Raw genomic sequence first — 25,660 nt, 5'->3', positions numbered from 1 at the left:
TCCGGCCCCAGCGATGTCGGAGATTTGATGTTCTACCGGATTCCTGGTATTCCGGTACACTCGTGGAATGGTCGTACTGGAAAATCCCCACTTCATCACTACCTCGGAGATGCTGCCACCCATCACTCGTGCGCCGAAATAGCACCACGTTCAAACTCACTTAAATCTTGATAACCTGCCATTGCAGCAGCAGTAACCGATCATGTAGGCGTTGCCGACCGTAGTGCCGTATTATGCCTGTTTACATATATCTGTACTTGAATACGTATGCCTATAGCAATTTCTATGGCGCTCCAATGTAACTTCGTTTACACATGTACATGGTCGACGCGTGTGTAAACTATTAGAGCTGCAATTCTCTGTCACTGGTAGACAGGCCACCAGAGTGCGTTAGTGGTGTTAGTGTTCAGTGTTGTTAGCTGGGGTATATAAGGGGCGCGAACAGAGTCACATGTTGAGTGACCACTGAAAGACATGGAGATGCCGCGTACTAGTGTTGCGCAGCGTTTATCAGTACCTGACATAGTTTGAAAGGGGCCTCATTTTGAGTTTCGATTTGGCGAGCTAGTCGAATCATGCAGTATTTAGATTAAATGGGAATTCGGATGTGACAGTGGTCTCATGTTGAACTGCATGGGAACTCACACTCGTCGTCAAGAATCCGATCGACCTCGTCTGCTCACCACAATGGAAGTCCCCCGTATTGCGCACCAAGCACATCCTCACCTGTTCACATTTGCAACGTCCAGTCGAGAACAAGTAATGGAATTCCTGCCACACTCTGTGTCACTCCGCACCTTTGGTCGGAGACCAGCAGCAGCCGGACTAGGAAATCACCGTCCCATCGTAGGCTGCCCTTAACACCGCGACACAAATACCTGAGATGAAGTCCCATTCTTCCGATCTTTTCGACAGGTACACTGATGTTACCCCTGGTGCCATGGCGTGCAGAGCCTTTGGGTATGGCTTCAGGTCGCGGAACTTTGACGGCACGACGGTACGTAAGGAGATCTGCCGTCCTCGTGTGTTACCTCTCACGCGACAATATCGTCGTACCATTTCTCAGAAGGTCGAGGCTCGTCCACAAATGGCACGTATCACTATGAACTATGTACGTGATGCTGAGGTGCTCCCAAGGCCAGTAAGATCCCCAGATCTTTCCTCTATATAACATGTGTGGGACCAGCTCTCACGTCAACTCCGTCCCAGGGCCAGTAATCAGGATTTAAAGACCCAGTTACAGCGGTTGTGGGCCGGCTCGACTCAGGAAAGTATACAACGGCTTTATGACATTCACCCCGCGAACCAGTGCATGCATCCAGATCAGAGGGTGGTCTAACATCATACCGATAAATGGGCTCGTACAGCAAAGGTTTCTTTGTAAATTCGACTCGATTTTGTAATCACAAAAATAACATCAAATACCTTCTCAACCCGTGAAGTTTCATTTCGTTTCCTCCTCCACTTCCGGGTGCTTCACTGTTCCGTCAGGTAGCACATATCAGTCAGTTAAATTCTGCTCATCTTACGTATTTACTAGGAAAATAGTTCTGACGAAATTTCTCTCTTCTGTTAAGTTCGCAAATTTTGTACACCTTGCGTGAACAGAAGGTTATGCTGGAGTTTCTCTACCGTATAGTTCACTGGGTACATTTGCTGGATAGACTGCAGAACACCAAGGGAATCTGAGAATGTGAGAAAGTTCCAGTCCCGATGACCTGTCGTCGCTCGCATTACTACCACGAAGATTATATAGAGATCTTCAGCGAAGACTGTAAAGTGATCAGGTAGATAGAATCTCAACACGCTGCCAGAGAAAAGATTTGTGATGCATGGAACCGTCAACGTTTTCGATACTAAAGTAATGGTTTTCATTTAAAAATACACAGAACTTAATCATAGTTGCATATTTTTTAGTAACTCGGCAAATTAAAAAATTACCTGGTTCTCGCTAATATCCAAGGCTGGTGGTTAGTATGTTTAATTGTACAGCCTTAGTACAGTGAGACCTAAGTTTTCGTGAAACAATAACAAAGAAGAGCCGGTTGCATTCAAAACGCTACCACTGAGGCACTTTGTAATGCTTCGAGTCTTTAAGTGTTGTAACCAGCTAAGTTTCTCGTTAAATAAGAGGTCGAGTTCTCTTTCTTGCCCTGTAAATAGAAAACTGTGCTCCTTAGTCGCATCGTTGATTTTCTGTAGCAAAAAGTGTGACGCTTAACACACACCCTTGAAGAAACTTTTTCACGCGAGCATTTTTTTTGAAACTACAGTGCCGTCTCGAGATCGGAAATATTGTTTGGGAAGGAGATATTGCAATTTAGCTGGATGGCAACCAAAGATACCTCTGATCATGTATTTGTCACAAAATGTTACACCGCAAGGTACAGGGTGCTTATAAATGAATATCGTGGTTTTAGCGCTTTATAATATTTATAACATGAAACTTACAGATGTAAATGATACGTCAAATCAAAGAGCAACTCAAACAGTTTTACCAAGAACCTTATAAATGTTCAAAGTGAGCACCATTTGTCACACGGCACACATCAAGTCTATGACCGAGTTCCTCCCAAACGTTGATAAGTGTGTCTTCAGTGATTGTAGCAACAGCTGCTTCAATCTGGTTTCTTAATTCAGGGAGGTCTCCTGGTAGCGGAGGCACGTACACACGATCCTTGATCAAGCCCCAAAAGAAAAAATCGCATGGCGTTAGGTCGGGTGAACGTGGAGGCCATGCAAAGCAAGCCCTGTCATTGGGCACCTTGCGGCTTATCCAGCGCTTGGGTACAGTGAAGTTCAACCAATCGCGTACTTCGCTATGCCAGTGAACATTTATAAGGTTCTTCCTCTTTCATTTGACATATAATTTATAACTGTAAGTTACATGTAATGAATATTATAAAGCATTAAAACCCCGATATTCATTTATAAGCACCCTGTAGTATCGTAGAACTTTTCAATAAAGAAATAAATAAACATATTAATTGCTGTCAGCGCACAAATTCCGCCTCTAACAGCACCGCGTTGTCAAGTGTTGAGTGATCTCTTCTACACAGACACTGAATATTGTTTTATTAGCTTCCTGCAATCAAGGTCCCTATACTAAACAACAGATCATACGCGGATCTGTTATGATATTTCGAATTTGCCGAACTGAAATTAAGATGGCTTTTACCAGTCGATTCTCCATGAAAAACCTAAATGAAGAAGGACCGATGATAGTATTTTATGTCAGTTTATGGAAGTTACGAGCCATTATCTAGGCGAAATGTGTGGTGTGATTGTGTTATCAATTACGTGGATGGATGACGTTACGTTATCTCTACATTTAATTTTTTTGAGTGACTCCCTTTTACTTATTGATTGTGCAAAACTGTTGATAGATTAGGGCTCTTTCCACGACTTTCTTTCACTGTCCTTAACTATACGTGTAGTATTCGAAAAGATTGCGTTGGATATTCTTCGAAACAATGTAGCGGCATCTATCTCCCTGTGATCACTGAACGGCAATCGTCATTTTACCAGAGTGGCACGGTAGCTGAAGAATGTTCTTGACTTCGAAATGAATGACCCCCACAGTCTATTGAATCACCGTACAGCCATCACTGTTCTTCATCCCAATGTGTTCCGGCGTCAGCGGAGCTGCTTCATCAACTCTTGGAATGCCAATTTTTTTTCGATTTCTTCTGGCTTCTTGCCAGAGACCAACGGTATTACAACGCCACCTAAGGATTTAACTTTTCTCGCGGTAGTATATTAGAGTATTCGAAGGAACACTCGTCTCCGTAAATACGTACTGATCTTTCACGCAGTGTATTTTTCGCCAATAGCTTTTCAGATTTTTCTGTAATATGGAATATGTTAAATCTGCTGCCACTTCAGAAAGACAATGATGTGGGTAAGTGACTATACGGAATTAAATCATACAGTTCATGGCCTATCAGTTCCTTTCATTGCAGCTTTCAACGCAGCTCATGTACTCCGGTTCCAGACTCCTGTAGCTATTTCTGAACCTACGTCTATACTCCGCAAGCCACCTTACTACTACAGTCCGCAGCTCGTGGTCGTGCGGTAGCGTTCTCGCTTCCCACGCCCGGGTTCCCGGGTTCGATTCCCGGCGGGGTCAGGGATTTTCTCTGCCTCGTGATGACTGGGTGTTGTGTGCTGTCCTTAGGTTAGTTAGGTTTAAGTAGTTCTAAGTTCTAGGGGACTGATGACCATAGATGTTAAGTCCCATAGTGCTCAGAGCCATTTTAAGCCACCTTACTGTGTATGGCGGAGGGTACTTTGTGTACCAGTGCCATTTTCCTGTTTTCCTATTCCATTCGCATACGGTTCGCGGGAAGAACGATTGCCGGTAAGCAGTCGTGTGGACTCGAATCTGTCTCATTTATCTTGATGGCCTTTTCGCGAGATATACGTAGGAGGAAATATTGGTCGGCTCTTCTAGGAACGTACACTCTTGTAACTTTAAAAGTAGATCACACCGTGATGCGGGACGCCTCTCTTGCAGCATCGACACTGGAGTTGGCCGAGGATCTTTGTGACGCTTTCGTGTTTACTAAATGAACGGCCGGGCTTCGTTGGATCTTCTCTACTTCCTCTGTCAGACCTGTCTGGTACACATCCCATACGGACGAGGAATGCTCAGGTATTGAACGAAGGAATGTTTTGTAATATGCTTCCCTAGTCGATGAACTACATTTTCTGACTATTCTTCCAATGAATCTCACGTATCTCAGTCTAGAATCTGCCTTAGAACACGTCGTTGGGAGGGAGAGAAGGGGGGGGGGGGAGGGCAGAGACACGGCTTCCATTACACAACGGACTGTGTCGCTGTCCTGATTAAAGCTAGCTGAAGCTATCTGCAGACAGGTTTCTATTTGATCGGTTGGGGAGCGCGTCACAGATGCGAGATAAACTCCAGCGGGAGAGTACGAGGAAGGCGTCGTGCGTGGCGTGAGGAGCTGCTTGCAACATTGCGACAGTCTGTCTTCTGAACACTTATTGCTCACACAAACACGCATAACGCGGTGACGTTCGATGTTAACATCGGAGCGCACGCAGTAGCGCTTACTTGGTCGATTTCTCAGCGCAGCTCACTAAGGAAGGAAGATTAGAGGTCATCGTTCCGCGTTCAGCAAGGTCACTTACGACAGGACATACGCTCGCTTCGGGAAGAATAAGAGAAGAAACCAGTCATGCTGTTTTCCAGACGACTTACGGAATCCGCAGGTAAAGGAAGCAGCCAGTGTAATTGTTTAAACGCCGGTACTTCCGAAAATGAGTCTTCAAATGGCTCTGAGCACTATAGGACTTAACATCTGTGGTCATCAGTCCCCTAGAACTTAGAACTACTTAAACCTAACTAACCTAAGGACATCACACACATCCATGCTGAGGCAGGATTCGAACCTGCGACCGTAGTAGTCGCGCGGTTCCGGACTGAGCGCCTGAACCGCTAGACCACCGCGGCCGGCGAAAATGTGTCTAATGTCAGTCAGTTGGCTCACTTTATCACAGCGTCTGAGTGTACTTTACTAGCACCAGCTACTGAAAGTGGAACACCAAGGTGTGCAGTGTTAATGCACAGGTGTATCATTTATAATGAATAATTTCACGATTATCTATTTTTTTCTTACATCTCTAACGTAATTCTTCCTTGGCGAGAGAGAGAGCTATTGTGATGTGACAGATTTTGGCAGATCTGAAGCTGCGAAGGCATGTTGTAACTCTTTCTTGGATTCTCCAGCTGGTCGACGTCCAAAGCACGATGTTACAATTGACGCACTCTTGCCGACACCGGCAGTTCTGAAAATGGCCCACTTCGAGGGAAATCGATGATTACAGTTAAATAAAAAAACATGATCGAGACTTTTTTGTTCATAAAATTATGAAACACCAGATTTGTGCCACAATGCTGCTTTTCTGATAATACATTCTATGAAACGGTAGTTAATTACTGTAGTAACGTAATGAAAATTTTTGCCTTTGCTTGAATGAGAAGTTTCTTCTGATGCACATTTTCAATTAACCTAGCTCTTTCCCAACGGTTGTGAACAAATTTGTATGAAAAAACGTACCAATGAACAAAATTATCGCAGTATAGAAAATATAAAAAAGAATTTTACCTGAAGGAAGCAAAGACAACACTGACTACATTAAGTATTCAGCTGTAGATCTAGCCACTCCTGTACGTAGTCTGTATAGCGATATCCACGTCGAAAAGGTCTCTTAGCTTCAGGGTGGAAGTTCTTCGGAAGGCCCCAACCAGTTTATAGCCTGATCTACTGGACTGACTGAGGCAGATGTACGTTTGAGTGCATAAACCTTGCGGATGCGTTTCTTCCCTTATCGCTGCTTCAACCCTAATGTCAGGGAGTGCTTCATCGTCGTGAATGCCATGGCTTGCGTTGCTTACATGTATTTTGTTGTGTGGTAGTATTCTGACTGAGTTCCGTCCTTTTCATTTTGTAGAGTTCTTGATGTTTGTCTGTTTCTTAGTTGGAAGACACAGCAGTGGCTTTTGGCATGGTTTGGCTACAGTTCATTTTTCTGATAGTACGTTGTCAGTTCTGTTAAGGCTTCGTACAGCTTTTTTGTCGACACTTTCGAAATTTTCTGCCCGTGCTGTAACAGTACGATCTTCTGCATAAATGAAGCTCTACATCTACACTCCGAAAGCCACCTTACGCTGTTTGGCGGAGGGTACTTCTGTAATCACTATCGGCCCTCCCTTCCCTGTTCCATTCGCGAATGGCGCGTCGGAAGAATGATTATCCATAAACCTCTGTGTTAGCTCCAATTTGTTTGATTTCTTCGTTGTAGTCAGTTCGCGAGACGTATGTGGGAGGGAGTAATCTGTTGCCCGACTCTTCCGGGAACGCACTCTCTTGGAAGTTCAGTAGTAAAAGTCTCCATGTTGCACAGTGCCTTTCTTGTAGCGTCTACATCTACATCTACATTTATACTCCGCAAGCCACCCAACGGTGTGTGGCGGAGGGCACTTTACGTGCCACTGTCATTACCTCCCTTTCCTGTTCCAGTAGCGTATGGTTCGCGGGAGGAACGACTGCCGGAAAGCCGTGCGCGCTCGAATCTCTCTAATTTTACACTCGTGTTCTCCTCGGGAGGTATAAGTAGGGGGGAGCAATATATTCTATACCTCATCCAGAAACGCACCCTCTCGAAACCTGAACAGCAAGCTACCCCGCGATGCAGAGCGCCTCTCTTGCAGAGTCTGCCACTTGAGTTTGCTAAACCTCTCCGTAACGCTATCACGCTTACCAAATTATTCTGTGACGAAACGCGCCGCTCTTCTTTCGATCTTCTCTATCTCCTCTGTCAACCCGACCAGGTACGGATCCCACACTGATGAGCAATACTCAAGTATAGGCCAAGCGAGTGTTTTGAAGGCCACCTCCTTTGTTGATTGATTACATTTTCTAAGGACTCTCCCAATCTACATCTACATCTACATCCATACTCCGCAAGCCACCTGACGGTGTGTGGCGGAGGGTACCTTCAGTACCTCTATCGGTTCTCCCTTCTATTCCAGTCTCGTATTGTTCGTGGAAAGAAGGATTGTCGGTATGCCTCTGTGTGGGCTCTAATCTCTCTGATTTTATCCTCATGGTCTCTTCGCGAGATATACGTAGGAGGGAGCAATATACTGCTTGACTCTTCGGTGAAGGTATGTTCTCGAAACTTCAATGAAAGCCCGTACCGAGCTACTGAGCGTCTCTCCTGCAGAGTCTTCCACTGGAGTTTATCTATCATCTCCGTAACGCTTTCGCGATTACTAAATGATCCAGTAACGAAGCGCGCTGCTCTCCGTTGGATCTTCTCTATCTCTTCTATCAACCCTATCTGGTACGGATCCCACACTGCTGAGCAGTATTCAAGCAGTGGGCGAACAAGCGTACTGTAACCTACTTCCTTTGTTTTCGGATTGCATTTCCTTAGGATTCTTCCAATGAATCTCAGTCTGGCATCTGCTTTACCGACGATCAACATTATATGATCATTCCATTTTAAATCACTCCTAATGCGTACTCCCAGATAATTTATGGTATTAACTGCTTCCAGTTGCTGACCTGCTATTTTGTAGCTAAATGATAAAGGATCTATCTTTCTGTATATTCGCAGCACATTACACTTGTCTACATTGAGATTCAATTGCCATTCCCTGCACCATGCGTCAATTCGCTGCAGATCCTCCTGCATTTCAGTACAATTTTCCATTGTTACAACCTCTCGGTACACCACAGCATCATCTGCAAAAAGCCTCAGTGAACTTCCGATGTCATCCACCAGGTCATTTATGTATATTGTGAATAGCAACGGTCCTATGACACTCCCCTGCGGCACACCTGAAATCACTCTTACTTCGGAAGACTTCTCTCCATTGAGAATAACATGCTGCGTCCTGTTGTCTAGGAACTCCTCAATCCAATCACACAATTGGTCTGATAGTCCATATGCTCTTACTTTGTTCATTAAACGACTGTGGGGAACTGTATCGAACGCCTTGCGGAAGTCAAGAAACACGGCATCTACCTGTGAACCCGTGTCTATGGCCCTCTGAGTCTCGTGGACGAATAGCGCGAGCTGGGTTTCACATGACCGTCTTTTTCGAAACCCATGCTGATTCCTACAGAGTAGATTTCTAGTCTCCAGAAAAGTCATTATACTCGAACACAATACGTGTTCCAAAATTCTGCAACTGATCGACGTTAGAGATATAGGTCTATAGTTCTGCACATCTGTTCGACGTCCCTTCTTGAAAACGGGGATGACCTGCCACTGGAGGTTTTTTTTTTCCATCCAAGCAACGATCTCGCGCCGACTTTCTGATCCTGTGGTGAAAGGTTCCACTCTTCGTTGAATCCTCTCTGCTTCTACTACTAGCCCAATCGGTAAGGGTCCCAGACTCGTGAACAACATTCAAGAATCAATCGATCAAATGACCGAATGATTGATGTTTTCGAGTCTAGTAAGTCTCGAGTGTACCTACGGTGTTCCATGCATCTTTCCTGGATCGTAAGAGTCGTCTGCCCGATATAAGGCCGAACTATTAGAAGAAGAAGAAGAGGAGGAGGAGGAGGAGGAGGAGGAGGAGGAGGAGGAAGAAGAAACAGTGTTTATGTGGTTGAAATCCCGAAATTTAAATGATCAAATGTTTTGTAAGCTACTTCCTTCGTGGGGAATTACCTTTATTCAAGATTCTTCATGTGGATCTCACGCCAGTATCTGCTTTTCCCATAAATTTTGTGTAGTCATTTCACATCAGTTCAATCCCGTTAGTTGCCCCTGGCTATTGTACAGTAGTTACCGTTTTCAGTGATTTTTCGTCTATAATAATGCCATATAGCTCACTGCAAATTTTTCAGTTGGACGCTACTTCGACGACTTATGTGTCCCTGAGCTAACGGCACCTGGCGCACCCAGACGGTCGCAGAGCAAAGTAGATACTAAACAGGCCAGGCGTTGCTTAATGTTTGTGATCTGGCGGTAATCGGCGTTTCCAACGAGACAAGGCCGTTTGTCGCCAGTAGCGTAAACGTACAGTAGTGGATTTCTTTGCTTATCTAGACGCAGTACATTACACTTAGTGACGTTGAGGTTCAGCTGCCAGTCGGTTCGCCAACCATCGATCCTAGGTGTTCTTGCAATTCGCGACTGTCTTCAGGCGTTACAGCCGTCTTATTGACAATTATATTGTTAGCAGACAGCCTCATAGAGCTTCCGACGTTGTCCACTATATCGTTTGTGATTCAGCTGCCCCTACCACTGGGTTTTATGCAGCCCGCAACGCCTTCCAATACCGAGTGCAAGATCTTGATACTCTCTCGCTTACTACGTGCAAACTATTAGTCGTAATAGAAAAAAAGAAGAGACACTTTTCGTAGGAAATTTAATGTAGTTAAATTTTGTACTGGATACTTTTTCGCTGGAGGCCGTGGTATTAGAGTTATTCAAGATAAACGTTTTTGAAGGTCACTTTTGTAGGTTTCTCTTGAATAACTCGAAAACTGCGGCCTCTAGCGAAAACATATTCCCTACAAAAACGTCACGTTCATTTTTTCTATAGGACTCATAGTTTGCACATGGCGAGTAAGACAATACGAAAATCTTAGGTGTGATATTTGAAGGCGTTGAGGGCTGCATATAGTTCAAATGGCTCTGAGCACTATGGGACCCAACTGCTGAGATCATTAGTCCCCTAGAACTTAGAACTAGTTAAACCTAACTAACCTAAGGACATCACAAACATCCATGCCCGAGGCAGGATTCGAACCTGCGACCGTAGCGGTCTTGCGGTTCCAGACTGCAGCGCCTTTAACCGCACGGCCACTTCGGCCGGCCAGCTGCATATATCTCAGGGGTTGAGGGATACCTACTCACCCAGTATAATGTATGCAGTAATGGTCCTATCACTCTTCCGTGGGAACTGCTAAAATTATTTTTACGTCTGTGATTTCATTATGTTAAGAGTGACATATTGAGTTCCACGTGCGAGGAAATTCTGTGTCGGGTCACAAATCTGATCTAAAACTCGGTAAGTTCGTACATCGTTCTCTGTTCAGTTTCCGACGGTGCAGACGCTTGACCCGAACGCCATATCTGCGGAAAGTGCCAGCAGACACGCAGAAATTCTAGTTACGCCGCACCGCGTCGCGTCGGCGCAGGAAAAGCGAACCAGAAGGGGAGAAGGGTAGAGAGACGCGCGGCTGCTTCTGCGCCCGCCGTGCCGCCATTACGGAAAACAACGAGGCACCGCCATTACGGAAGCCGGTAATTGCTCGAGTCCGAGCACATTACTCAGTTATGGGCTTAATAACAGTTTCGCACGCCGGCTCGCTAATGAAGCTATTTTCCAAACCTACCGCTTGTAATCAGCTCCCAAACAGAAAACAAACGGAGGGAACATTTACCCTCCGCAAATTAAGTTTCGTAGCCGCCGCTGCCGCCGTCGCCGGCTTCGAAAAACCACTGGCACGGCGCGCCTGACTCTTCCGTAAGTTCTTGTTTCCTGTAAGTGTATTCATCACGCGAAGCAGTTCTCAGGACCGACATATATGTTCGATTCTTGGAACCGCGCGTGTTCAACATTTTCCGATCATTTTAACCGAGGTAACAAAAAATAACGAACTTGCGGCGTACACCGCAGCATATAACTTGATTCTTGTTTCAGTTAATTAGGAACTAACATCGAAAAATTACTTCGCAATTTTCGGCGCGGGATGTATTTGGATACGTGTGACCTCACAGGTCGAGGAAGAAGCGCGAGTATCTAGCGTGGTTGCCCTCGGCAAAATACAAGCAGAAGTCGCTTATAGTTACTTCATCGGAGCATTGGAAACGCCGAGTCATGATTGTTTACATCTGCGTGTGGAGTCTGAAAGCCACTGTGTGGTGTGCAGGCGCGGGTCTTCCAGTGCTCGATTCCGGGTGGAGTGTGCGAGGGTACTGTTTCTTACTGCCCCCCCCCCCCCCCCGCCAAGTATAACTTCCCGTCATCTTGGCGTTTAACTCGACGCATATACTTAAGACTTTAAAATAATAACAATACGCCAATATACTATTATTAGTATTGTGTTAAACAGTTTACATAGTTTTTTTCGACCAGTACGTAGTACACTGCTTAAGTATAACTTCCAAGAAATTGCAGTTGAGCTGCATACACTATTCATCAAAAGTATCCGGACAATCATTAGTGAGTATTAATTTGGGGTATGTCCACCGCCCTTATGACGGCTTGAACTGTGCTGAGGGCACAGTCAGTGAGGCAATAAAGTGTTTCAATACCTGTGGGGGAATGGCAGCCCATTCTTCCTCAAGGGGATAAAAAAACAGAAAAGGTAGTGGTGTAGGACAGTGTGGTCTGGAGCGAAGTCAGCGCTCTAAGTCTCACCAACGGTACTTGATTGAGTTCAGGTGGGCAGGTAGGTTCATTTCAAGAATGTTATTGTTTACAACACACATTATTGCCTCACAGATGCTGCTTTATGACAGGGTGCATTCTCATGCTGATACAAACAGTTGTCTCCGAACTGTTTCTCTTCTATAAGCAGTACATAGAGCTGTAAAATGCGTTTATACATGGCGGCGGGTAACGTTTCCAAGGAGCCACTAGAGAACGGCAGTGTGAACGTCCTTATCATTCGAAAAATCTCGTTCAGTCCCAGATGTTCTTTCAGTTTGCCGAAAAGATGGAAATCGCATGGCGCGAGTTCTGGGCTTCCCGACCGGCTCCATCCATGTTTGTACAGCCTTGGCCAAACTGTACGCATCATATCACTACGGATGGGAACGACGTTGCATTGGTTACACACCGCCTGAATTTCAAGGTGAACCTGTCCACAATATAGATTTTTTCCCACAAGAATCGTACTGTCCCACGCATCTCAAATTTGAAGTTGTTTTTCCAACTGGCGTGCCATTCTACTTGCTAGAGAACTGTGTCAGCAGTAAATGCTGAACACGTATTATTTTCTGACACACAACCTGGGCTTCGCTATCTAAAACTATTTGGCGTTTGTGATAGAACAAACCAATTTGAGTTTCACTCCACGGATGCTGACATAAAACGAAACTCCGCCCGAACAGGCCTTGGAAGGGCCAACGGTACCGACCGGCCGCCGTGTCGTCCTCAACCAACAGGCGTCACTGGATTCGGATATGGAGAAGTATGTATCAGCACACCGCTCTCTCGGTCGTAATGCTGACATAATCCGTAGTAAATATGTTCCATAAGTCTACAACAAATACACTAAGTGAGCAAAAGTATTCGGACACCTGGCTGGAAATGACTTACAAGTTCTGGAATTCAGTATGGTGTTGGCCCACCCTAAGCCTTGATGACAGCTTCCATTCTCGCAGGCATACGTTCAGTCAGATGCTGGAAGGTTCCTTAGGGATGGCAGCACATTCTTCACGTAGTGCTGCACTGAGGAGAGGTATCGATGTCGGTCGGTGAGCCCTGGCACGAAGTCGACGTTCGAAAACATCCCAAAGGTGTACTATAGGATTCAGGTCAGGACTCTGTGCAGGCCAGTCCATTACAGGGATGTTATTGTCGTGTAACCGCTCCAGCACAGGCCGTGCATTATGAACAGGTGCTCGATCGTGTTGCAAGAAGCAATCGCCATCCCCGAATTGCCCTTCAACAGTGGGAAGTAAGAAGGTGCTTAAAACATCAATGTAGTCCTGTGCTATGATAATGCCACGCAAAACAACATGGGGAGCAAGCACCCTCCATGAAAATCACGACCAAACCATAACACCACCGCCTCGGAGTTTTACTGTTGTCACTACACACGCTGGCAGATGACGTTCACTGGGCATTCACCATACCCACACCTTTCCATCGGATCGGCATATTGTGTATCGTGATTCGTCACTCCATACAACGCTTTTCCACTGTTCAATCTCTAATGTTTACCCTTCTTAGACCAAGCGTGGTGTCGTTTGGTATTTACCGGCTTGATGCGTGGCTTATGAGCAGTCGCTCGACCATGAAATGTTAAGTTTTCTCACCTCCCGCCAACTGGCATAGTACTTAAAGTGGATCCTTATGCAATTTGGAATTCCTGTGTGATGGTCTTGATAGACGTCTGACTATTACACACTACGACCCTCTTTAACTGTCGGCGGTCTCTGTCAGTCAACATACCAGGTCGGCCTGTAAGCTTTTGTGCTGTACATGTCCCATCAGGTTTCCACTTCACTATCACATGGGAAACAGTGGACCTAGGGATGTTTAGGAGTGTGGAAATCTCGCATACAGGCGTATGACACAAGTGACACGCAATCACCTGGCCACATTCGAAGTCAGTTGAGTTCCGCGGAGCGCCCCATTCTGCTCTCTCACGATGTCTAATGAGGTCGCTGATATGGAGTACCTGGCAGTAGATGGCACCAAAATTCACTTAATATGATAAACGTATGTTTTTGGGGGTGTCGGCATACTTTGGATCACATAGTGTAGTTTCTAGTGAGAAAAGTTTGTAATGGCCCTTTTATATTGATGTTTTTGAAGATGGAACGACCAGCGGCTTCTTGCAATCAAATGACACGATCCTTGTTCCAGTGACGTACAGCTGGCTGTTGCTAGAAGAGGAGCCCATTCCTTCGCATTTACGGCACACAAATTTAAAGCAGAGTGGCCTTCCCACGACTTCACCTGAATTCTGAATTAATTCACTCAACAGTTTTCGCATCCGTCCTATGGTCAGATGAATAAAGTATCTTTCTTTCTCTCTATAGTGACTTGTGATAGGTACATTTCGATACAACACTGTACCACATATGTGTTGTTTTAGATAAGAATGAAAATCGGGATGAGAAGATAAGTGAGTCCAATACTGGTATGCAAAGCATCCCTGCTGAAAAGCACAGAACCTGGTCACTGATGAAATATCCTCATTTGAAAAGTGAACTGCCGCTACCAGTCATCCATGCACGTACTCTACGATATGCTGATTTAATTCGTGTTGCCGGCAACAATATAAGTATTAGCAAGTGTCAACCAGTGATGTTATCTCCCAGGCAAATAGCAGTGCCGCCTTTCTTCCTGTTTAAGAGTATTCCGTTGTCCTGTTTTCGTGGTAAGTGTCGCCTTGTCTCAGTGCCTACGCAGGTCTCCCGTATTCGCATCCCAACAGCAATTTCAGGTATTCTAGAGGATGAAATGCTTTGTTAGACGGAAAACACGATTTTTTGAGGTCTACCCCAAGTGGCAGTGGTTAGAAGTATAATTCGCTCAAAGTAATGTGTTTCGAATCTAATTGCGAACAGTTCCACTATGTAACACATGAACAACGTTCGTCTACTTATCATACAGCAAAAAAAAAGTCAATACTCTGAGAAGGGTCGATAAATTGAAGTGCCATCTCTTTCCCTAGTTAAAAACAGAGTAACTGTTGACGAAAGACGTCTTCCTCTCTCTATCGTTTTCTCGGTTTCACACTCGCACGCTTTTCTTGTTTCTTTAGCCTAATGGTGTGACGAAATATTGGTTCCCAATTTAGGAATAAGCGGGTCGAATTCCGACACAGCCAAGCTCTTAACGGAAAAACCTGCCAACTTTTACAGGTTCCGCATAGTTCATTCAGGAATTTCTCTGCTGGTTCCGATTTCTATCCTTTTCAAATGTACCCACTTATCGGCATTTCCTGTTTATAATTTGTCATTACGCCGATAGTAAAGTTTCTAATAATGAAATAACCTTTCATGTATCCGAATCAAGTCTTCCCACCGTGGCAATGTAGATGGGGACTCATGTGTTGTTGCGCGAAGGTGGTGACGTAATTATATGTAACCCAGAGAGTTACATTGCCATTACCTACATCTACCAATTCACCTCCTTCACCAAATCTCCGCTATGGATTTGATATGAAGACAGTTTTGACGAGAATATTTTCTTGTCTCCCAGCAGAGCATTTTCACCGCTGTCTATAAGCTGCCTCAAAATTTAAATCGTGTATGGATAAAACAATTATTAAAATTGTGTGATATATATTTTATGTACCACCAAACGTTGGCAGCAACTAAAACTTTATTCTGCTGCATAACTAAAGTTACGCAGACAACCAGAACTCCACCGACAAAATTTCAGAGGTTGTTCATGGATAATTTCCGAATCATTTGATATACTATGTGATCAAAAGTATACGGACACCCCTAAAACATACGTTTATCATATTAGGTGCATTGTTCTGCCACCTACTGCCAGATAGTCTTTATAACGAACTCAGAAACCATTATACATCGTGGGGCGCTCCGCGGAACTCACGGACTTCGAACGTGGTCAGGTGATCGGATGTCACTTGTGTCATACGTCTCTACGGGAGGTTTCCACACTCCTAAACATCCCTAGGTTCACTGTTTCCGATGTGATAGGGAGGTGGAAACGTGGAGGGCCACGCAGAGCACAAAAGCGTACAAGGCCGACCTCGTCTGTTGACTGACAGAGAACGCCGACAGTTGAAGGGGGTCGTAATGTGTAATAGGCAGACATATATCCAGGCTATCACACAGGAATTCCAAATTGCATCAGGATGCACTGCAAGTACTGTGATAGTTAGGTGGGAGGTGAGAAAACTTAGATTTCATGGTCGAGCGGCTGCTCATAAGCCACACATCACGCCAGTAAATGCCAAACGACGCCTTGCTTGGTGTAAGGAGTGTAAACATTGGACGATTGAACAGTGGAAAAACGTTGTGTGGAGTGACGAATCACTGTACACAATGTGGCGAACCGATGGCAGGTTGTGGACATGGCGAATTCCCAGTGAACGTCATCTGCCAGCGTGTGTAGTGTCAACAGTAAAATTCGGAGGCGGTAGTGTTATGGTTTGTTCGTGTTTTCCATGGAGGATGTTTGCACTCCTTGTTGTTTTGCGTGGCACTATCACAGCACAGGCCTACAGTGATGATTTAAGTACATTCTTGCTTCCCACTGTTGAACAGCAATTCGAGGATGGCGATTGCATCTTTCAAGACGATCGAGCACCTGTTCATAATGCACGGCCTGTGGCGGAGTGGTTACACGACAATAACGTCCCTGTAATGGACTGGACTGCACAGAGTCCTGACCTGAATCCTATAGAACACCTTTGGGATGTTTTGCAAGGCCGACTTCGTGCCAGACCTCACCGACCGACATCGATACCTCTCCTCAGTTCAGCACTCTGTGAAGAATGGGCTGCTCCCCAAGAAACCTTCCAGCTCCTGATTGAACGTATGCCTGCGAGAGTGGAAGCTGTTATCAAGGCTTAGGGTAGGACCAACACCATATTGAATTCCAGCATTACCGAAGGAGGGTGCCACGACCTTGTAAAAGTCATTTTCAGCCAGGTGTCCGGATACTTTTGATCACATAATGTATAAAGGACCCGTGGCCTCCGGTGACTCATTGCATAGTTAGTACGCTTTGTTTTACTTCTACCCCCATTTTATCTTGTTTTGTACTGAAAATATATACCCAATAGCGCAAATGTCAACATTATGCTTAAGTTATAATTCACCCCATTTCTCTAAGCTCTCCGGACAAAATTACCCACGGACTTGAAAGAGTACACTGATCGCTTTGGTACCAGGGGATCATATGACCCTCCAATGGCAGCGAAGTGGTGTGCATCCTTTAGTAGATTGTAACGAATCGGCTCAGTAAAATGGGCCTGTGTAGAGATTTGATACAATGGCAGAAAGGAGGTATTGTGTATCGACGTGCGGAATTTCTCTTTTCAGTGAATGTGTAACACTGTTATTGAATCAGTCATCTAATTTATAAAAAATCTGTTTGCCTTTACAGTTTTTCGTAATATAATTGTGATATGCAAAGACTATAAGGAATGTGTGATATATATGATGTTAGAGTGCTTTGGTAATGTATGTTCGTAGTAAAGAAATATGTGAAATAAGTAATTTACTTCCTAATATTTTGTCATGGACTAAGGAAATCAAAATGTTCGTGTATGTAATTTTGTATATTTGTGCAAGTTGTCATTTTGTACTGTACGGAAGTCACTGTGGGAAACGTAAAAGGTGGCTTGGGTTTTTGCCGCGCTACCTGAAGAGCGAGCGGGAATGAAAAGACACAATCTGTAGGCAGAAGTAAAGAGGCAACACTCGGACGGAGTAGCTGATGCCTTGCCTGGAAATTGTTGAACAGTAGCTTTGAATGGCGATTGCTGAATTTTTACGACTTTGGTACAAGTTGATGAGCTATGTTAGGGACGTTAAAACGGCGCCAAGAGAAATTCATGGGTAGTATAGCCGCCATTACTATCCGCCACACACAATGACCACAGCCAACAGGTTATGAACTGCATAATTAGAATCGCAGAAGCGTGAACCATTAACTCAAAACTAACTTTTTTTGAATAATTATCGTGATAAACATATAATTTGGTTCACTTGTTATTTTATTCCTAATCATTCACTTATATAGGGTCCTTTCCTGGTGTTTCATTATTGAGAGTAAACGTGTTATAAAAACATTTGAAGTCCTTTACTCAATATCTATAAGCACTAATTTTCGTCTTTGAATAAATGCCTGAAAATAATTGTTGTAGACTTACTTTTAAAGCGTAGGTGAAAGTACTGTATGATTTACGTAGTAGAAGTACTGAAGTGAAATTCTGCTTAAGTACTGAAGTAGATGTTTTCAGACAAATTTAACGATTTTAATAGTCTTACTCTCTTTGTGGTAATAAGTAGTATGAAAGTGAGGAAATAATTTTTGCTAAAAAGATGAACTTGTCACTCACCAATACCGATGTTGTGCAAGCTTAAGTTTTGAGTAAAGTAAAGATCATATTTTATTCAGTTATAAATGAAATTCAATAAAGTACGGAGCGTTATAAAAAGGAAATTACTTGTGTGGCTCAGTAACACTGAAGTAGGATTGCAAAAAAATACTGAATGACAATATAGAGTGACCGCACCCTACCTATGGCTTTTGACAGATCATTTATTAAGATGTAATATATTGATTATTCCTTTCTACTGTAGTGTTATCTTGAAGCTGTGAGAAAGGAGGACAGGCTCTCCAAGACGCGGAAGCAGAGACGATGCTGAGGGCAGACGAAACTAGGAGAGATATTGTTACATGAAGTAAACCGTAAGCCTTGCGAAAATGCAGACGCCCCCAGACGCGGTCCCAGTGCGCTAGTTACTCTTCAAGGAATTAACATGTAACTTCATATGTCGTCTAGACGCTGTGGTAGGTTGCCACCGTAGAACTTTGTAACCATCAGGCACGTATTAGCGTATAAAGCCAGCCTGATTCCACCCCTGAGAACAGCAACGTCAGTAGGCTCACAAGGGTTAGAAAGATAGCGACAACGCCAAATAACTGTTGAACTAGCAGTCTCTACTCCGGGGAGCCCGAGGGACGGGGCTAAATGACGTATAACAATAATGTTGCAAGCCTTATTTGGCAGAGCAGTTACGTTTAGCTTTCAGCTGAACAATGTTGATACCAAATACGGACTTAGTTAGTGCAACTGTATTAACAAACCTGCCTTAGGAGCAGTAGAGGGAACCTAACTAAACCGTGATTGGCAGGTGCCTGCGAGAGACCTGCGGGATTGGCTGGGTGGCTTTAAGTGGGAAAAACAGTGCCCCCACGCGACTCTTCAAAACCCCTAGATTCCGCATTTTGGCTGAGTTCTCAGTCAGACGATCTGGGCGCCGAATCCGCGTCCGTCGACTCCAGCCTCGGTCCAGCTCCGCGTAAGTCTGCTCTCTCACTTGGAGTGCCTTAGTGAACAGTGTCACATTCAGTATGTTTTATTTTGCAGATAAGTTGTTGCCTTAAGATGCTGCTAGTGTTTGCTACTGTAGTTAGCATCCACTCCTGGGACTTCTGCACTGGCTTCTATTGTAACAGTGTTATTCATGCTTTTACTAACCCTAGAACTAGCCTCCAGTATATTAGTTAATCCTGTCTGGAATAAACAACTATTTCAAAATTCTGTTTCTCCAAGAGTCTCCACAACGAGTTCCCTACCATGTCTCACCACCTGCATTTCTAGTAAATGCCTGTACCAATGTTGGCTCAGATAGAAGAAAACAATAAAATGCCTTCACTGTGAATTGTCCTTCTGCCTTCTGCTCTGTACCGCTCGGGAGCGCAGACTGACCAGTAACCCCTTTTCTCCCTCTCCCACCTATGTCAGGACACGAGAAAGAGAAGGGTATAAGCAAAGTGTCTTAATAAATTTAAATGTGTTTTTATGATATTAGAATTTTCAAGTATTTGTTGGTTATACAAAATGCAAACATAGAAGTCCCCTCCCACTGGCAAATTCTTTTTAGCACATAGTGATGATTAGAAATTCGTGGACTTTCTAAATTAAAACTACGTATGTATGTAGGTGTAATAGCTAAAAGATTCCCGAGTCTTCTTCAGAACATATCCTAAAAAGTCATATTTATTTGTGAAGTTATGTTAGGCAGCAGCAGGAAAGAAGACCAAATTTATTTCTCCTGTTTTTCTGAAATATAATCATTTCTTTGCCTAGGTCGCAAATCCATTAGGCAAACCAATTAATGAACTTGGTACAGAAAGGTCCTAGATTAAGTATTATTCCATTTTTGCTGCATTTCTTTATAACAGCTGGAAACCTCTTAGGAAAGAACTAATAGTCTGATTTCCATATCCATTAGTCATACATCAAGGACAAATCCTGTAAAAGGGGTAATATTATACCACACTTTTGGAAAGTAGGCGCGTTTATGACGGGTATACTACATGCACCATTCCCCGTATAACAGTGTTATATGATGCTTTTTCCACTACAGGACTATTTGTTATAAGTATAGGTCCATCTCAACTAGTTTCCAAACGAACATTGCCCAAGTAAATGTACGCAATGGACGTTTGGAACCTTGTACCTCGCAAAAGATCAGGGCTTTGCTTTTTTGCATCATACACAGATCTCCTTAAAAAATCATCTGCGGCCTGCAATCAAATCAAAGCGACGTGGATTGCTGTTAGCAGGTGTCCTTTTGCAACATGACAATGCAAGGCCCCACACTGCCCGTACAACTGTTGCAACAATCACAGATCTGGATTCTGAGTGTCTTTCTCATCCACTATACTCGCCAGAGCTTGCCCCCAAGTGATTTCCATATGTTTGGACCACTCGAAGTCGCAGTGGGAGGAAAGAAGTTCCGTTCTGATGAAGAGGTACGCCACGCGGTGCATGAGCGGTTGCGCGGACTACCAAAAGAATTTTTTTTCTAAAGGAATTTATGCACTTTGTAAGCACTGGAGGACTCGCATTGAGCATGGGGGAGATTATGTTGAAAAGTGATACAGCTTTGTACCCCTTCTGCACAATAAATAATATTTTTTTTTAAAAATATTTAAGGTTTTCATTTGAATCACCCTCGTACAATCCACAACTTGTTTAATCCATACCTTGATACTAATATTATTAAACGCGAAAGAAACTGTCTGTTACGTTTTAATGACTAACAAGTAAAGCGCTGAATCGATTTTGATGAAATTTGGCATGGAGATAGCCTGAAGCCTGATGAAGAAGATTGGCTACTTCAGAAAGAAGAGCTATAAAGCGTGAACATTAATAAAAACGACAAGCAGCAGGGTCGGATTCTTGACTGAAAACGGTCCTATGAATATGTTTCCGGAATTGCATCGTTGCCACGGTAGACGGCGCTGACGAATGAAAGTTCCTTTGACTACGTGCTGCAGGCTATGTGATTGACGCATAGTACTGTAAGTGGCAGAATGTTTCGATGGAAAAGAGGAATGATGATAGAAATCTCATTATGGTAATGGTCTGGTGCCAACACTATCGACAAAATCTTTCCCGCAGAGTGAAATCCGCTGCTGATAACCTTTGCACTCGTTGCGGTTGTCATGCATGACACCCTAATCGTACTTTGGCGTACACCACGTTCGTGGGAGACTTGCCTGGAGCTTGTACTAGGGTTCGTCTCAATATCCTGTAAAATCTGGTCCTCCATATCTGGTGTACTCGCATTCCGCCGCCTCCCTGGAAGGACCCATGATTCCACAAACACCCAAAAAGGACTTAAAATGTTGTGTGTATAGCTATACCGCCTCTCGACCGTTTCCACACCTTGACCGTACACAAACACCATTTTGGCTTGTTTCCGACACGAATAGCGGACCATTCTGTTGCTTACAGTACGATGCGTCAATCACACAACACGCAACGCACAAGGAACACACGGCACATGGTCAGAGGAACTGTCATTCTTCAGCGCCAGTTACAGTGGAAACTATGCACTTCCGGACACATGTTCATAGGACTCATTTTCTTTCATTTCCAGTAAGAAAACCGTCCCTGGAGTTTGTCGGTTTTATTAATGTTCGCCTTATATATACACATGTCGAATCGCCCTTTTCGGCAAATGTTAGAGCGTCGAGGGGCATGTGTGTGTTTGGTTAATGTTTTTAGCGCTAGTATCAACTGAAGTATTGAAATAAGTACTGTTTTTTAAATGGAACCGTATACTTTTTATAACTGCATTCGATAGCTCTTGAGAAGACAAACACAGTGATATAGCGTTTGTTAATGTTGACGCGACGCAAAAAACATTCGAGAAATGTTCTAGAATGTGAGAGGACGGTGGCTGGAAACGGCATTTGCGGTGCAAACGCTGCCAGGCAAGCGTCTCGGACCAGGCTGCGTAGTTGTTTACCGAAAGGTAGACCCGGGCTACGAGAATAAAGCTTTATTTCTCATTAAACCAACTTACTGCCTAGATGTAGGTACACCTACGAATGTTATATATGAAAATACGACATAGGCTAGACACTAGTGTATCATAAAGGGCTTAGGAAAACTATTTCTCATTTGTGTATCCTCCCAGTTTCACGTGAGCTGAAAAAGAGAAATCAACGGTTCATTCCTCAGAAATAAAGAGGCTTTATGCGCAGAAAAAAGCAACTGCTATATTAAATATCTAAATGTTAGAAGGAAGATATGACTTATTTTTTCCTGCACATGGCTGTATGCTTCTTATAGGTAAAATATACGCTATCGGACAACTGTCTGTACCTACACTGCTCTAAATTATATCATATGGGATATATTCGTTGAACTAAACATTTTGTTAAAAATACTTTGGTGACCACCTGTACACCGCAGAATAAATATTCTTCTTAAGGACACGTGTTTCATGCTGAACGTAAGCTTGTAATGACAGTATTACCAGCAACGTGCAATACACGATGTCGACTTATTTGATACTGCAATGAAATTTCGTACACATGTAAATGAAATAAACAGTTTACTACTAACATTGATTTGGTAACAACACAAATCATATAATATAAATTTTGTTTTCTAATGACCATAGCAGTTGCGCTCCCTAAAACCATAACATAAATTTTATTTTCCAAGTCGTATAACATAAATTTTATTTGCAAAAAAAATAAAAAAAAATAAAAATAAAAATAAAAAAATAAAAAAAATAATATTAAATAAATAAAAAAATTTGTTCTTTATTTAAGCGAGTGTTCAGATTGTCGATCATGGATTCAAAAGCCACATCTGCAATCGCTGTTCGAAAGAACGATGAACAGCTTTAATTACAGTGGATGATATGGTTGAGCATGCACTGGCGGTTCGACGACACATATCATCTGGCGTAGTGGGGACTTCGTCGTAAACTGCATCTTTGAGTAATACCCAAAGAAAGAAATCAAGAGGAGTGAAATCGAGGAACCTCGCACGCCATTTGACGACACAATTTCGTCCTATTCAGATCCAGAAAACTTCTTGTTCGGTATTAACTGAAGGGCAAACAGACAAAATTCTGTACGATCCTCGAGTGCCTCATATAATGAGAGACGATAGGGATGGAAATGCTGTCGATGCAGGAAGCGAATGACACTTGTTTGGCTGATTTCACATTCCTTGGCTACATGTCTCGTAGTGCGGATTTATTGGCGTTTCAGCCAAAAGAGCTTCTTTGTGTTCTCTGTAAGTTGCAGTCTTCTTTCCTGTCCTCTTTTTGACGTTAAAGAACCCTGTGCGCACTAGCGTCTTAATAATTCGTACAAAGCCGGCCGCGATGGCCAAGCGGTTCTAGGCGCTTCAGTCCGAAACCGCGCGACTGCTACGATCGCAGGTTCGAATCCTGCCTCGGGCATGGATGTGTGTGATGTCCTTAGGTTAGTTAGGTTTACGTAGTTCTAAGTTCTAGGGGACTGATGACCTCAGATGTTAAGTCCCATAGTGCTCAGAGCCATTTGAACCAATAATTCGTACAAATGAATTCGAGCAAATAAAAGTAGCCCGGAGAACATAGTTCCAGGTACAAAGGAACACAGCAGAGGGAAGGAAGTACCTTATAACGTGACTGTAGCAAATGTTGAAAGCGACCACCATTTATCTCTAGGCACTTTTGGGCCTTGGTCAGGAAGTTGCTGAATGCGGATCGAAGCTGGACTGTTGGAATTGCTGCATTTCTTGACTACGAGAATTGTTGCGATAAGCCTTAGACTTGAGAGCTCCCTATACAAAGTAATCGCGCACTGACAGATCAAGTGCTCTGGGTGGTCAGATAGGACCGGACCAGACAGCTGGTCCAAGTGGAGTATTCGTCTCTATGGTCGACGTGATATGCGTCGTGCTGTTTTGGTAGAGCTGTGAAAGATTTTCTCGTGAACTGCAGCCACATTTTCTGATGCGCAGGCATGTTGCGGAATGTTTTTTGAATGTTCAAAACAGATCCTGTCTGGCGCCATTTTCGGACCAAGCCTTGCATGAAACTCTTTGCTGTTATTTTGACACTATTAAACTTCTCAGCAAACAACTGATCGTACCGTTTCGACGACTATTTTGTCAGGTAACTTTCCACAGCGACCGTCCGTTGTTCCACTTTGAGTACGATCGTCCCCTTTGAGCACTCTAGTCACACTCACACAGCCCGTACTACTTTCTGAACCGGTGTGGGTCACGTGGTGGATGTACATGTAGTGTGCGCGTCACGCCCTTAAGAGGGTGAAGTCGGGAACGGAACATGTTTTTTAGATCAGTGAACGTATACCATGATAAAAAATTATTAATTTGTTGCTTAATGTACTCGTTGTATAATGTACAGCTACACTACTGGCCATTAAAATTGCTACACTACGAAGATAACGTGCTACAGACGCGAAATTTAACCGACAGGAAGAAGATGCTGTGATATGCAAATGATTAGCTTTTCATAGCATTCACACAAGGTTGGCGCCGGTGGCGACACATACAACGTGCTGACATTAGGAAAGTTTCCAACCGATTTCTCATACACAAACAGCAGTTGACCGGCGTTGCCTGGTGAAACGTTGTTGTGATGCCTCGTGTAAGGAGGAGAAATGCGTACCATCACGTTTCCGAGTTTGATAAAGGTCGGATTGTAGCCTATCGCGATTGCGGTTTATCGTATCGCGACATTGCTGCTCGCGTTGGTCGAGATCCAATGACTGTTAGCAGGTTATGGAATCGGTGGTTTCAGGAGGGTAATACGGAACGCCGTGCTGGATCCCATCGGCCTCGTATCACTAGCAGTCGAGATGACAAGCATCTTATCCGCATGGCTGTAACGGATCGTGCAGCCACGTCTCGATCCTGAGTCAACAGATGGGGACGTTTGCAACACAACAACCATCTGCACGAACAGTTAGACGACGTTTGCAAAAGCATGAACTATCAGCTCGGAGACCATGTCTGCGGTTACCCTTGACGCTGCATCACAGACAGGAGCGCCTACGATGGTGAACTCAACGACGAACCTGGGTGCACGAATGGCAATACGTCATTTTTTCGGATGAATCCAGGTTCTGTTTACAGCATCATGACGGTCGCATCCGTGTTTGGCGATATGACAGTGAACGCACATCGGAAGCGTGTATTCGTCATCGCCATACTGGCCTAGCACCCGGCGTGATGGTATGGGGTGCCATTGGTTACATGTCTCGGTCACCTCTTGTTCGCATTGACGGCACTTTGAACAATGGATGCTACATTTCAGATGTGTTACGACCCGTGGCTCTACCCTTCATTCGATCCCTGCGAAACCCTACATTTCAGCAGGATAATGCACGACCGCATGTTGCAGGTCCTGTACGGACCTTTCTGGATACAGAAAATGTTCGACT

The sequence above is a fragment of the Schistocerca cancellata genome, chromosome 1 (assembly GCF_023864275.1).
Source record: "Schistocerca cancellata isolate TAMUIC-IGC-003103 chromosome 1, iqSchCanc2.1, whole genome shotgun sequence".
NCBI lineage: Eukaryota > Metazoa > Arthropoda > Insecta > Orthoptera > Acrididae > Schistocerca > Schistocerca cancellata.
The sequence above is the reverse complement of the archived record's forward strand: the minus strand, read 5'-3'. Positions refer to the sequence as shown.